Source organism: Palaemon carinicauda, chromosome 31 (genome assembly GCF_036898095.1).
Source record: "Palaemon carinicauda isolate YSFRI2023 chromosome 31, ASM3689809v2, whole genome shotgun sequence".
NCBI classification, from domain to species: Eukaryota; Metazoa; Arthropoda; class Malacostraca; order Decapoda; family Palaemonidae; genus Palaemon; species Palaemon carinicauda.
This window is the reverse complement of record NC_090755.1, coordinates 21,020,321-21,036,161: the sequence shown is the minus strand read 5'-3', so window position 1 is coordinate 21,036,161 and position 15,841 is coordinate 21,020,321. Positions and strand designations below refer to the sequence as shown.

Genomic DNA, 15,841 nt, shown 5'->3' with positions numbered 1-15,841 from the left:
AGTCGGTATCAGTCTTCTTAGATCTCTTTGAGCGTTTGATGCGTATCTTCTCTAGACTCCTGATGCATTTTTTAACTGTACTCTTAGCACCGGGTCTGTCACTGATGCAAACTGAAGGGAGCCCAGTACTCTCTCCTGTTGGCGTCTTGATATCCTGTCGGATTTCAGTAGTCTCTTGACAGATCCCGCTATCTCTCTCCTCTTCTTTGATGGAATGGAGAGGCGGTGTGACTGTAAGTTGCAATGTATTCCAAGCCATTAAAACTCCTGAGCTGGAGATAGTCGAGACTTTTTGACGTTGATCTTGAATCCCAGATGTTCCAAGAACTGGATCACTTTCTTGGATGCTTGCATGCATTCCGTCTCGGATGCTGCCCACACCAGCCAATCGTCCAGGTAGGCTACCACTGGACACCTTCTAGGCATAGTTGTTGAACGACTGCATCTGCAAGCTTTGTAAAGATCCTTGGGGCTATGTTTAGTCCGAAGGGCATGGCTCTAAAGATGTACCTCTTCTTCTGTAGCCTGAATCCTAGATAGGAGGAGAGTTGGCGATTGATTGAATGTGCCAATAGGCATCTGCCAGGTCTATCGAGACTGTGTACACCAGTTTTGGCAGCAGGATCCTTATGTCAGCATCCTGAACTTGTAGTTTACCATGAACTTGTTGAGTGGCGACAAGTTCAGAATGACTCTTGAGTTTGTCTGAGTCCTTCTTGGGAACACAAAACAGCCTTCCTTGGAATTTGATGGACTTTGCCCTCCTTATCACCCATTTGCTCAAGAGTTCTCAGGTATATTCTTCCAGAACGGGGGTGGAGTGTTGGAAGAATTGAGGAAATGATGGTGGAGCTGTCTTCCAGCTTCAACCTAGTCCGTTCTTGATCAGGCTGTAGGCCCAGGGATCGAAGGTCCAGCGATCCCAAAATGATTGGAGTCTTCCTCCTACCGGAAGCATCTCATTGCATCGGTTGTACCGAGGACTTGCCTCCTTAACCGCGCCCTCCCCTCCCCTACCCCTTCTTCCTCTTGAGGGGCATCTAGAGGAACCTCTTAATTGACCCTCTACCTTTAGGGCGAAAGGTAGTGGTCTGCCTCTCATAGGCGGGAGTAAAGGCTGGTGACTGGGTCACCACCTGCTGGGGTACCATCTGGTAGGCGGGTTGGGGTTGTGCCACCATCTGGGACACCGCGATTATGGGAAGTTGTTGATGTATGGCAGGGCGAGAGGGCAACCTTGGCCTCTTTGTCTTCCTTTTCGGTTGGGGACCCTCATCGTGGGAAGACTTCCTCTTAGCCGACATACCCCACTTTTGGAGAAGATTCCTGTTCTCCGTGGCAGCCTTGTCGACTATTTCCTTGACCACTTCACTCGGGAAGAGGTCCTTTCCCCAGATATTGGAAGATATCAACTTCCTGGGTTCGTGCTTCACCGCAGACGAAGCAAACACAAACTACCTGCATGCCCTTCTGGACCTAACGAAACCATATAGGTCCTTGACCAGTGTTGCCAAGTGTGACTTGGCCACGACCATAAACATGTCTGGGGATCTATGGTCACTTGCCATTGCCTCCAAGGTGGTCTGGAGGGACAGAGATGTGGCCAGCCTTTCCTTTGTCTCTTGCTCTCTGCGCACGAGAAAGTCAGACAACTTAGGGAGATTTTCACTGAACTGGCGTCCAGCAATATCCGCCTCCAACTTCCCGACTGAGAAGGTAAGATATATTTCCTTCCAGTCCTTGTGATCTGTAAGCAGAGCCAGGGATAAGGGTATACACTCCTCAAGTGTAGGTCAAGGTTTCCCAGCTTCTACTGCCTTCATCACTGCCTTGAACCCTTTCTCCGCAAAGGGAAAGGCCAGTGTAGCTGGAGCAAGAAAGGAAGGGTGTTTCTAACTCAGGGCTGGCACTTTAGAGTTAGTGAAGCCCCTGTCTTTCAGACTGTTAGCCATTAAAGCCTGAACTTTTCCATGGTCAAGAACTATGACCTCTTTCGGCTCTATCTCCTCTTCAGACGGACGAAGCAGTCTGGATAAGACTCAAAGCTGGGGCAAAAGTCGACATCTTCGATGAGGACGGCTCCCAGCTTCTCTGAGATAGATATCTTCCCGTTTGTGATCGGCATGTACTCTGCATGCCTCCACGGGTTTACATCAGAACATGAAGGAAGATCCTTCACATTGAGTCTCTTGTGAGACCCGCGGGACGCTCCGAGCTGATGTATCTCCTTCCTCAATGCAGCTTCCCTTTCTTCACTCTGCTTCTGAAATCTCTCCATCATTGACATGAGGGTAGACAGGGTCTTCCCCATTTCATCAGATGTAGGAGCAGAGAACGTAGAGGGCACTGGTTCTGAGGCTGGAATCGGCGAAACGGACACCAATTCGACTTCATCCTCTTCAGTTTCAGGAGCCAAGGTAGACTCCTCTTCCTGACCTTCCGCAAGAAGGTCCTTCTCGGTGTCTTCTGACACCTCTGACATCCTCTCATCTAGATGGATGTCCTTCATCGCATCCGAGACATCCGTATCTACGGAAATCTGGACGCAAGGGATCTCAGGGTGAGGCTGTGGTATGACGGCATCCGCAGATGCCTTAGGAAACAGATAGGCCCGCATCCGGTCATTCGGAAGGTAAGGCCCCGTGGCATTCTTCTGGAAGCCACGGACCCATCTACGTAGCTTATTCCGTGCTGCATCCCTTGACTCCGTTGTATTGGGGTCATCAAAGGCCTCAGTAACCAAGGCTTTGCATACATTACATACCTGGGGGTCCCAATACTTGAGAATTCCCTTGGTGATGGAACAGAGGGAGTGCACCCTGCACTCCTCGTGGCCGCAGAAGTTCTTGCTCCTGACGTTGCAGAAGACTCAGCGGCACTTAGGGTGGTCCTCCTGTAAAGAGAGGAAAACGGAGTGAGTATATGGTAGTTCATCTCACTTGATAAACTATACAAATATTAATAATATTTTTTGCATTTTATTACATATAGCGTAGGATAGGCAAGCTTGAAATGAATTAGGAAAGACACATACATGTGTTTCCTGTCCAGCCAATTGCTGTGACCTCCCTCAAAACTAAAGCCTAGGGTTATCCTATTCAGGAGGCCCATTGGAAGATTTCTACCCTGTAAGGATAGATAAGTGTAACTTAACACTGACTTCCCAAAGGTTTAATAATGAAGGTCATTTGTAACTGATCATCTATCAGTGTATAGAGAGAAATTTCCTTTCCTTATATAGTATGATCTCAACAATAGACTGCGCATGGACACACAGAGTATGTTGGAAATTCAACTACTGTATACTTTATACTATAGTTTTCTGTTTGCAATATGATCTATACTGCAAATATACTGGCTACTGTATAGTCATATACAGTAGTTCTAGCCGGCATGTTGCCGGAAAGGCTAGCACCTGGGCACAGTTCAGCCGGCGCATTGCCGGCTAGGATGGTGGTCGGCAGCCCGCCGGTTGCCGGCGCACTAGTCCAGCCGGCGTCTTGTCGGTCAGGGTAATGGCCGGCAGCTGCCGGTTAGGTTAGTACCCGGCGGCACTAGCCGATAAAGAGAGAGAAAGCAAGGAGTGAAGGATGATGTAAGTGCTCTGTCTTACTGCCTTCCTCCAGAATGAGGGTTCAAATGGAAGGGGAGAATGTATTGTTCAAGATTTCACCCATCCACAACCACTGCCGGTCTCTGCCGGCCACAGGTTTGTGAATGGCAGTCCAAGAGAGGACTGAAGAACACTCTACAGTAATGGGATCCTCTGCAGGCAGTCGGCCCAGCCAACACAGCTCTCCCGGAGCCTTGTGTCCATAAGGGAAAGCTGAGTGACTAGGTCACTACAAGCAGAAGTCCGAGTCGGCCCTACAACCTGCCAGCAAGCAGTGAGATTGTAAGACGACGGCCAAAGGGTTGCGATGGCTAGGCCATCACTAAAGGACAGAGGGGGGAGGGAAAAGGGTCCTGTATGAGGTGTGGAAGGAGCCGGCAGGGTTGACGGTCCTACCACACCCTAAAGAAACTCTGTTTCAGTATCAGCGCCATCCTAGGCGGTAGGAGAATATCTATTCTCCAGCCTAGGGTCTGCCAATACAGTTAAGGGGCGGCAGCAATCTTGCCGCCACCCCTAAACAAGAGAGAAACAGAGTTCCAGTGCCGGCGCCATCCTAGGTGGCAGAAGAATGTCTATTCTTCAGCCTAGGGTCTGCAAGCATAGGACTAGTCTACTGGACCACAGGGAGAAGGTGGCATATCATATAATCCCTTCATGTGCAGTCTAGGGAGGTCTAATCTCCTATGCTGGCAGCGTAATCCGACAGGGGAATGACTATTCACCCTGCCAGCCAGCTGCCGGCACAAGACTGTCTACTCTGAGGTTCTGACCGAAACCCAAAACCTGCCATCTGCGGCTAAGGGAAGGGACAGAAAACCCTAGCCTAGTCCTGCCTGAATGACAACTCGAGGCACGACCAACTAGGGTTGTAGCCTAAGGCTACACTCAGAGGGAAGGAGGGATTACCCTTAAGTCTCCACTGGAGACGAGTATCGCTTTATATAATAATTCTAGGAGATATCTATCTCCGCCTGAATTGATAAAACGATACACGAGGGTAACTGGGGAACATGTATGAAAGTATACTAAAGCCACTAGGCTAGTGGCCCAGTGGCAGCAAGAATCGACTACCTAAATCACCAAAACTCTCTCGTATACTATCTTAGAAGAGGAAATTTTATATGCAACCAATATATCTCGCATGTATAAATTGCCTAAATAGCTTCATTTAAATTTAATAACACTAGGAATGTCTATTATATCATGCATGAAAGTAAACTGAAACACCTAGGCTAGGAAGCCTAGCGTAAGCAAGGTTCGGTTACCTAAATCGCCGAAACTATTATGAATACAGTACTATCGGCATAATACTGTATAATTAACTCCTAGCAATGAAGACTAAATAGCTATCTTTAATTATGCTATTAATACCGGGAAAGTCGTTCTGGCTAACTAAATAACTCATGTGTTACGAACGACAGCGCCCATGACACCTCCGGTTCAGGCAACAGCTCTTCCACAAAGTTTAATTTAATTTGACTTAATTTCACTGTGAGGCAAGAGCTAAAATTTATACAATGTAAAGATCAAATACTCAACTTTCCAGAGGCAGAAGGGGCTGGAGATTGCATGATAAATCCAAAATAATCGAAAGTAACAAGAGAGCAACCGGGAAAATCACCGAGCGAGATCGCTACAGATAAAGGAATAAACATGGCAGCGACAATGGCACCATTTAGATACTCAGATAGTAATGGAGGAAGGGTGCTTTGATAACGGCTCCCCTTCTATTTTTGCCACTCTCCCCCTCGAAGCGTAAACGCTATTCAGGGTGAAGATTGCTATGTGGCGTGTCAAGAATACGTCCCCTGATATTATGCAATATCCTTAAAGGAAACTTTAAGAATATTCGCGTCAGGAGTTAGAATTCTGGAAACCTTAAGGTAAATTCTCTGGGATTATCACTGTAGTCAAATATACCCTAGGAAGCTACTTAAAGGAACCTTCCATCAAGACGACATGGCCTGAGCCCAAAAAAACTATTAGAGATGTAATGAGCAAATATCTATATTGTAATGATTTGAACTGTAGTTTGTAATTAAATAAGCATGAATGGATATGTGTTCATACAAATACAATCTTTGACTCCTAAACTTTGGAGAAAGGTTGACTTAGCTGGGGGAACTGTATACTGTATACAGTAGTTATTGAAAGTGAACTAATTCAGTATATTTCTGATCTAAACTACATTACTTTGGGTAATCAAACCTGTTTTTAAATTACTACAGGCTGACCAATACAGTATTGTAATCTGTACACTGATACAAGCCAAGTGTATTTTACTGCTGGTCAGTTTCTGTGTAGATTTTATGTGGTTTTGATGTTCCCAAAATATGACAAATTTGGAAGTAATTTGTATTTTATCTAACGATACAAACATGTAGCTATTTATAGGGGATATTACTTTCGGCGAATCTGGAGACTTTTAGCGAGGGTTAACCATCCACCCGCTAGTTAGCAGGGGGGTGGTAGTTGCTACCCCGCTCACTCACACACCTGGGCTGAGTAACCACTTTTGCTTGGAGGTAAGACTTCTAAGGGGATAGGTGCTGGCGGGCCAATTATTATGAATAACTGCAGGTTTGTATCATTAGGAAAATACAAATGACTTCCAAACTTGTCATTTGTTCTGTAATTTATACAAACAAATGCTATTTATAGGGGATGATTTACCCCTTAGGAGGGTGGAAGTCTGCACCAATCTGGTTTATCAGCATTTGACCAAGGGTTTTCTCTGTACATGCTCTGCACGTAACTGGTAGGAATCCTGACGCCTTGGTAGATATCGTGCTACGCACGGTTACCGGCCTACGCAAGCTGTGTGCTTGTGATACTAGCACTGTGACTGATCCAGGTAGGAGTTCTCCAAGTCATTAGACTCTACCAAGGGTACCATGGATATTACCCAATCCCACCTTGCCAAGGGGTTGCTGTTAACCCACAGAGTGGAAGATGAAAGAAAGAAAGAACCAGTTATTCTTTGTAATTCATCCCAGATTTAACCATGGTTAAACTCTGCCCTCCCTCAACCGGTACTGCCCATCAAGGAGCCTGAGGTTTTTAAACCATTTATTGTGTAGCCACCACAGGATCAATGGAGAACGTCTCCATGCTTCTGTGGGCCACGTCTTGCAGGACGTGGGCGCAGGTCATTTGACGTTTCTACATGTCTGCTGATAAAGCATGCGTCACAGAATAGTCTTATAAAACGCTGTAGTGGTTTGCGGACTGTGGCCAGAGGTAGCACCCAAACTGCCTAGTGTCCGAATGCCGACCACACTCCAACGTTCTCTACACAAAAAGGTAAAACGGTGGAATACCCAAAAATCTAGGCAACAGGTCAAGAGAACAGAGCACTGGACACCACCCCTTGATTTATACAGGGCAAGGGTACCCAGCTAAAAATGTAATTGCATTATATTATTCAAAAGTAAGCCGTTTTCAGGTTAAGTAAAAAAAAAAAAAAAATGATACCAAGGAAAAAAAAAAGACAAAATTAGTGGCTGAGAAGGGGACACAATGGTGTAAGGTACTGGAATGGAATGCTGTCTTCATAAAACAAGAAAAATATTCATTTTGTGAAAAGGAAAATTTTATATCATTCCTGAGAGGAGAAAAAACTTACAGTCCTCAGTGTTACACCCAGAGGGGATGGCTAAATAGCATATACTGTATATAGTAACTTCCTAAAGCTATGCTACAAATATCTACATATTATAGTACATAATAAACGCCACCATGTGTACGTTGCTGTTACCTGGGTGGTCTAACTATCTCAACAAGCAACACTACTGCTACAATAAACATCCAGACAAAATGTTTTCAGCAGCCAACTCCGGCAGCTACAATCATTGTTAAAGTTCCCAGCTGCGGGACAAGAAATTATCAAGCTTAATGGAGAACCCCGCAACACTGTGGTTCATTATCTGCCTGAACAGTCAGCTGTGTTTGGACAGTGACAACACTTAAAAGTTTGGCTGCCGCTGAAAACTTTTCTATGCCACTTTATGTTCACTTGTTTCTGGGGACAAGTATGTGAAACTATCCATGGAAACTCTGTGTCAATATATGAAAAAAACATTTACACTATGATGGAATAACATCGGTCAGTACATACATACATATACCAAAGGCACTTCCCCCAATTTTGGGGGGTAGCCGACATCAACAAATGAAACAAAACAAAAAGGGGACCTCTACCCTCTACGTTCCTCCAGCCTAACCAGGGACTCAACCGAGTTCAGCTGGTACTGCTAGGGTGTCACAGCCCAACCTCCCACATTATCCACCACAGATGAAGCTTCATAATGCTGAATCCCCTACTGCTGCTACCTCCGCGATCATCTAAGGCACCGGAGGAAGCAGCAGGGCCTACCGGAACTGCGTCACAATCGCTCACCATTCATTCCTATTTCTAGCACGCTCTCTTGCCTCTCTCACATCTATCCTTCTATCACCCAGAGCTTTCTTCACACCATCCATCCACCCAAACCTTGGCCTTCCTCTTGTACTTCTCCCATCAACTCTTGCATTCATCACCTTCTTTAGCAGACAGCCATTTTCCATTCTCTCAACATGGCCAAACCACCTCAACACATTCATATCCACTCTAGCCGCTAACTCATTTCTTACACCCATTCTCACCCTCACCACTTCGTTCCCAACCCTATCTACTCGAGATACACCAGCCATACTCCTTAGACACTTCATCTCAAACACATTCAATTTCTGTCTCTCCATCACTTTCATTCCCCACAACTCCGATCCATACATCACAGTTGGTACAATCACTTTCTCATATAGAACTCTCTTTACATTCATACCCAACCCTCTATTTTTTACTACTCCCTTAACTGCCCCCAACACTTTGCAACCTTCATTCACTCTCTGACGTACATCTGCTTCCACTCCACCATTTGCTGCAACAACAGACCCCAAGTACTTAAACTGATCCACCTCCTCAAGTAACTCTCCATTCAACATGACATTCAACCTTGCACCACCTTCCCTTCTCGTACATCTCATAACCTTACTCTTACCCACATTAACTCTCAACTTCCTTCTCTCACACACCCTTCCAAATTCTGTCACTAGTCAGTCAAGCTTCTCTTCTGTGTCTGCTACCAGTACAGTATCATCCGCAAACAACAACTGATTTACCTCCCATTCATGGTCATTCTCATCTACCAGTTTTAATCCTCTTCCAAGCACTCGAGCATTCACCTCTCTCACCACATCGGTCAGTGATAAGAATAATCTAGTTTCATTTGCTATTAATCTTAATTACATCACCATGTAGTAGGGCATGCTTGAATCACTCATCAGTGTACGGGAAGAAGTTATAACAACAAAACAGGTTTTGAGTAACTTTTCTTTTGGCAACTTCATCTTGCCTATAATCCCTGCTGGGTGCAGGGCACTGTCACTCTGTAATATAAAGAATTCTTTTAGAGAACGACTGGAGATCCAATAAACAATAAATACAATTTATGCAATATGATAAAAAATAAAAAAATCTAGGAATAATTTGTACTTTTCTTAACTATTTCTCCAGGCCATACTCCTGCCCCTAACGTTATGAGCTCTCGGTCTCTTCTAAGAGGAGAAGGTTCAAGATTCAATGCTTGGTCCATGACCTTGCAAATCCGAGCCAAAAATGTGTTCTTGGTGATCCTTTTCTTGACCTTCCCTGAGCTGACGAAAAGTGCCGACACTCCGGGGCGAGCTCTTATAGTTTCCTTGAAGTAGGGCCTCCAGTTTCTCTTTGGCATAGTATCCATTGATCTGGATCATTGGTCATGCTGTGAAGGACTTCCTGACCAAAGGGTTTGGATTCTGGGATCTGAGCTGCCAGAAACAAGTTTGAGTATTGCCTGGCCATAGCCATGAATGAGAGACGTTAAGGGCGGCCCACGGGGGTCATCGATTCTCTTGGCTAAAGCCAACACAAGCGGGAGACCTGTCATCGAGGTCAGGTGAACGTATGCTGCTTGGAGTCCTGGGTTGTAGGTAGCATCCTTTTAGGACCAAAGGACACGATCCATGCCCCAGAGAGCAGGTCTCCTTTCCGACTAAGGGTCTGTAAGCTCAAAACTCCGTATGAGGAGGGCAATGCCGACGTGAGAGAAAGGTTAATTCCTTTTGGTCTGAAGTGAAGGCTCAAGGACTAGCGGTGGCCTTTCATTGCTGAGACAGAGAAAAGCTTTCCTCCCGAAGGTAAATGAGGAACTCCTCTAATGCTGGAGAGTTATGGAGTCCTTTGACTGGCCAGACAGTACTAAATAGGACCCTTCTCTCTGGTTATGGTTCTTTCCCTTTATCCGCACAGACACCAAATAGTCTGACCTATTCTTTACAGATTCTCCTCTGTCCGCATACATCTGACAACACTGAGATTATCAAATAATTCTTCTTCACCCAAGGGGTTAACTACTGCACTCTAATTGTTCAGTGGCTACTTTCCTCTTGGTAAGGGTAGAAGAGACTTCAGCTATGGAGGCAGCTCTTCTAGGAGAAGGACACTCCAAAATCAAACCATGGTTCTCTAGTCTTGGGTAGTCACATAGCCTCTGTACCATGGTCTTCCACTGTCTTGGGTTAGAGTTCTCGTGCTTGAGTGTACACTCGGCCACACTGTTCTATCTAGTTTTTCTTCCTCTTGTTTTGTCAAAGTTTTTATAGTTTATATAGGAAATATTGTTGTTACTATTCTTAAAATATTTTATTTTTCCTTACTTCCCTTCCTCACTGGGCTATTTTCCCTGTTGGGGCCCCTGGGCTTATAGAATCCTGCTTTTCCAGCTAGGGTTGTAGCTTAGCATTAATAATAATAATAATAATAATAATAATAATAATAATAATTGGTTTGTGCATGTATTGTACCACTATATAAGGGTAAGGGAGATGTGCATGAGTGTTGTAATTCAAGAGGTATTAGTTTGTTGAGTGTAGTTGGAAAAGTGTATGGTAGAGTAGTGATTAATAGGATTAAGGATAAAACAGAGAATGCAATCTTAGAAGTGCAGGGTGGTTTTAGAAAAGGTAGGTTGTTGTATGAATCAGATTTTTACAGTTAGGCAGATATGCAAGAAATATTTAGCAAAAGGTAAGGAGGTGTATGTTGCGTTTATGGATCTGGAGAAAGCGTATGATAGAGTTGATAGGAAGGCAATGTGGAATGTGATGAGGTTATATGGAGTTGGTGGAAGGTTGTTGCAAGCAGTGAAAAGTTTCTACAAAGGTAGTAAAGCATGTGTTAGAATAGGAAATGAAGTGAGTGATTGGTTTCCGGTGAGAGTGGGGCTGAGACAGGAATGTGTGATGTCACCGTGGTTGTTTAACTTGTATGTTGATGGAGTGGTGAGAGAGGTGAATGCTCGAGTGCTTGGACGAGGATTAAAACTGGTAGATGAGAATGACCATGAATGGGAGGTAAATCAGTTGTTGTTTGCGGATGATACTGTACTGGTTGCAGACACAGAAGAGAAGCTTGACCGACTAGCGACAGAATTTGGAAGGGTGTGAAAGAAGGAAGTCGAGAGTTAATGTGGGTAAGAGTAAGGTTATGAGATGTACGAGAAGGGAAGGTGGTGCAAGGTTGAATGTCATGTTGAATGGAGAGTTACTTGAGGAGGTGGATCAGTTCAAGTACTTGGGGTCTGTTGTTGCAGCAGATGGTGGAGTGGAAGCAGATGTACGTCAGAGAGTGAATGAAGGTTGCAAAGTGTTGGGGGCAGTTAAGGGAGTAGTAAAGAATAGAGGGTTGGGCATGAATGTTAAGAGAGTTCTATATGAGAAAATGATTGTACCAACTGTGATGTATGGATCGGAGTTGTGGGAAATGAAAGTGATGGAGAGACAGAAATTGAATGTGTTTGAGATTAAGTGTCTAAGGAGTATGGCTGGTGTATCTCGAGTAGATAGGGCTAGGAACGAAGTGGTGAGGGTGAGAACGGGTGTAAGAAATGAGTTAGCAGCTAGAGTGGATATGAATGTGTTGAGGTGGTTTGGCCATGTTGAGAGAATAGGAAATGGCTGTCTGCTAAAGAAGGTTATGAATGCAAAAGTTGATGGGAGAAGTACAAGAGGAAGGCTAAGGTTTTCGTGTGGATGGATGGAGTGAATAAAGCTCTGGGTGATAGGAGGATAGATGTGAGAGAGGCAAGAGAGCATGCTAGAAATAGGAATGAATGGCGAGCGATTGTGACGCAGTTCCGGTAGGCCCTGCTGCTTCCTCCGGTACCTTAGATGACCGCGGAGGTAGCAGCAGTAGGGGACTCAGCATTATGAAGCTTCATCTGTGGTGGATAACGGGGGAGGGTGGGCTGTGGCACCCTAGCAGTACCAGCTGAACTCGGTTGAGTCCCTTGTCAGGCTGGGAGGAACGTAGAGGGTAGAGGTCCCCTTTTTGTTTTGTTTCATTTGCTGATGTCGGCTACCCCCCAAAATTAGGGGAAGTGCCTTGGTATATGTATGTATGTATAATAATAATAAAGTACTGTAGTGGCCGAAGCCATCCTCTTTGCAACTTGTTGCAGAAAGGACTCTCTGAGAGGGGAGGAGCTGGATAATCTCTGGGCGTGAAGTTACAGTGAAGATACAGCTTTGTGAAAGATGTTCACATTTGGCTGTTAGAGTCGCTGAGGGCGTTCTTTTGGGATTTCCGTCGGGAGTTGCAAATAGTCAACTGGGCGTGATGAGTCTGATGGCCTGCTCCCGAAGATCAAAGCCGGGGGATGGATGAATTCAATTCCCATAGGAGCTCTCACGATCTCCGTCATTAGGAGAGACGAGTCTTCTAACGATAAGAGACAGCTGACGAGAAAGCCTGCTCAGAAGAGTAATGGCGGGGAATGGGTGAATCCAATTACTGTTGGAGGATTCCCCCAGAGGGGACACCAAACAGGAAAAGGAAGTTTCTCTCCCAGATGAGAAAGGCAACCACCGCCTGAGTCTGCTACCGCTGTCGACGATCCTTCCACCAAACACGAAGATTGCTGTACATTGGCTGGTGGAGGGACTACTCCCTCAGCAGAGGAGTGGGTGAATCCTTCTTTTTGCTGGAGGAATCCTCTGAAGGGGAGTCTTTTCCGCGGATGGGAAGACACGACCGACATCTGCTGCCATAGTCTGCGATTTCCCCACAAGCAGGAAGATTGTTGACCAGTGATTGGAAGGACTTCCTAGGAAGGGAAAGTTCCAGCACCTAGAGGGGATCCCCTTTGCTGCACTCTCTGTTTCCCATCCACAAGTTCTAGCTCAAGTTGAAGGTCGACATCGGGTGTTGTCTGAAAAACGAGCTGAAACTCAGATCTGAGTTCTCCTTGAAAGGGGTGGTACCCCTTGTCTGTAGAAAGGTTGCCCTCATCTGTGGGAGTTTTAAGAGATGGTACCGTTCGGAATCTGACATGAGCCCGGAGGCCGAATGGTACAGCATGCCCCCCTCCCTTTCTTTCGATGAACCTGAAGGAAGCGTTCAATCCAGGGAAGGGGCAAAGAGGTCAACTCCTCAGCGGTGATTTCTGCTCGTCAACTGATTTCTCAGGTCATCTCCTGCCCAGGTCTCACAGAGATCCCAGCAAAGGGGTCATCCTACTACTGCCCCTACCCGTGCCCCAGAAGAGGTTGGATTCAAAGGAATACGATGCGGGCTTGATGAACCTGAGTGAAACAGTGACTTAAGAGACTTAACCACTGCTGGCTGAAAGTGTCTCTCATAGAAATTAGAGACTCCTGTCATTCTCCCCCTAGGATCCCGTTGATCTGCGGAAAAATCTTCTGCATGACAATAATGAACATATCCAAGGATACATGTCTCTGATAGGGAAGCTGGGGTATCTCTCGAGATTTACTTCAATTCTCCGATCTCGTTTAACTCGGGGAGAAGTCTCGGTGGTAATGGTCAGCCACCGAGTTTTGTTAGGATCAGTTTGTCATACCGAAGTTTTCTGAAAACGAAGCCGATCCTGACAATACATGTTGACACTAGGGTAAACCTTTTCGTGAAAACCTGCTAGATGGTCAAAGATACTTCCTCTGTGACAGCATTTCGGAGTCTAGGAGTAAGAATCAGAGAGTTCTAAAGTAGCAAGGAAGTTATGTGGACTAACCACTAGTTTGACTGTATGCTTTCTCCTTGCCGAACAGAGTTTGATAAACTAACTTGCTCCCGGAGGAGAGGATGGAACTGGAGACTATCTATTGGAGGAACTGACTGTATAGGCTCAGAGAGACCTCGATAAAACATGTCATTTTGTCCAAAGACATAATGCCTAAGACGGGCGTCCGACTGGATATTTAAATCGCGTAAGTAAAGAGAGAAACGCCCTCACACTTCCACAGGTGGGAGGAAGAGAGAAAGTGTATTCTCTTAAAGCTGAGCTGCGAATTTTCGGCCCTTACTGGGAAGAGATGTATACTTCAAACTCGTAAGAGGGGACCTGCCACAGGGTTATCTCCTCAAGGACGAGGAAAAGCGAGTTATCTCTTGGATAAGAATATCGATGATGTTCATAGCATCCATTACCCAGTCATGACCAAGAAGCATTTCTTCTTGGTAAAGTGAGGGACAAGGAACTCCACATCTGCACTAGAGCAACTACAACTGGAGAAGTAGCACTCCTAAAGCAACACAGTGGTGTTCCTAGGCAATCACCCTTCCAAATACTGACTAGACCCCACGTTGCTTGTCTTTGCGGATCGGATGAGAAGTGATGTTTTCAACATGGTATGGCCGTTGACTAGGCAAACTCTTGCTGCGGGAGGGCGTCATTGTCAGAGGGTTTAAGGACAAGGCGAGTGGTCGGAAGACTTCTATTGCGGCAACCTTTGTGTAGGACTATTTCTACCTATCTGGTGATTGCGTATAAGCCAGGGCGCATGTGCAACTAACGAAGCTCTTTCATTCAATGAAGATGTCAACTTATAAGGTAACCATGTTCCAAAAGTGACCAAAAGGAAGACACAGGGAGCAGAAGAGGTGACTTAGTCCCTTAGACACACGGCACATCAGCCCACTAGTAGTAGTAGCTGATGAATGCATCGGAAAACCGATAGCACTGTACATGTGTGAAACTACAACTTCTTAGTGGCGAGTATGGTATTACGCACCAAGGTTGACACTTGTGCTTTACCCCTCTCATCATAGGTGAATGCTAGTTTAGGTTCCAGGAGGGGAGAGTGTGCTAAACTCCCTCAACTACATATTGTGCTAAACACTACTGGAGTATTGCCACTCACAGAAAACGAAGGTTACCTGACCCATCTTTAAAGTGCTGTGTCATTTAGATGAGGAAAAATCCTCAGATATGCTAAAGTGATCGAGGAAGCCATAGCATTAGAGCGCTCTGCTTAAGAAAAAGAGAGCAGGAGGATCTCACTGGGAAGAGCAGAGCACATGCTTGCAGTGAGGGTTGCAGCCTGAAGAGATTTGCGTCCTTAACAGTAATGATCTCCGTAGAATGAAGTAGGAGAAACACACCGCAAGTGTCAAGGTTTCTAAGATTCTCTATTGGCTGTCAGTGATTCTACCCACAAGCAGGAATAGCTGTCAGAGGTTACTGGAAACCAGGAACCTGGAAGAGAGCTGACAGACGATGGCAAGCTGACAGGCAATGAGGTGACAGTGAATGCTGAGGAGCTGGCAAATGACAAAGATTTGGTGTAGGCCTAGAGGTTGACAAACGCCTGTGACGTCTTCCTCCACTCAAGGGCAAGCCCATGAGGGAACGGTCTTCAATGCTCAGGAGTAAGTAAATACTCCAGAGCCGCTTCTCACTCAAACGTCGACACTCAAACTCATCATCGTGGTTAAACTTGTTCTGAGTTTTGGCCAAGAAGCTGGCGGAATGACGAGCCAGTGGGGGAGTACAGAGAAGCAAGCGAATGACGAGCAGGCGCTGGCTGATTGTGAGACTGCCGATGACAATTGTGTCCTGACAAGAGATAAAAGTCACGGGGTGATGAGTGACAATTATGTGACAAAGATCACAAGCACACTGGGAGCGCACAACTGGAGAATGACTAGAGTTACCGAAGGCAAACGTCTGGCAGGTGCAGAAGATCATCGGTCCTTTCTAGGACTGAAGAGACGTATCCTAACCGCAGGGTAAGGAGACCGTCTAGAGTATTGAGGAGGACTGCGCTCCCTGGGTGATGACGATGGTTTCAAAATGGGAGCTTGCTGGTGGCGGCGAGGTTCCTCCAAAGAGGATACCTGTTCCAGGA

At 45.8% G+C, this 15,841-nt stretch overlaps 1 pseudogene; it reads right to left on the bottom strand.

Moving 5' to 3' along the window:
- Positions 1–15,297: 15,297 nt before the first annotated feature.
- LOC137625110 (small nucleolar RNA U3) lies at positions 15,298–15,474 on the bottom strand (annotated as a pseudogene).
- Positions 15,475–15,841: the final 367 nt, after the last annotated feature.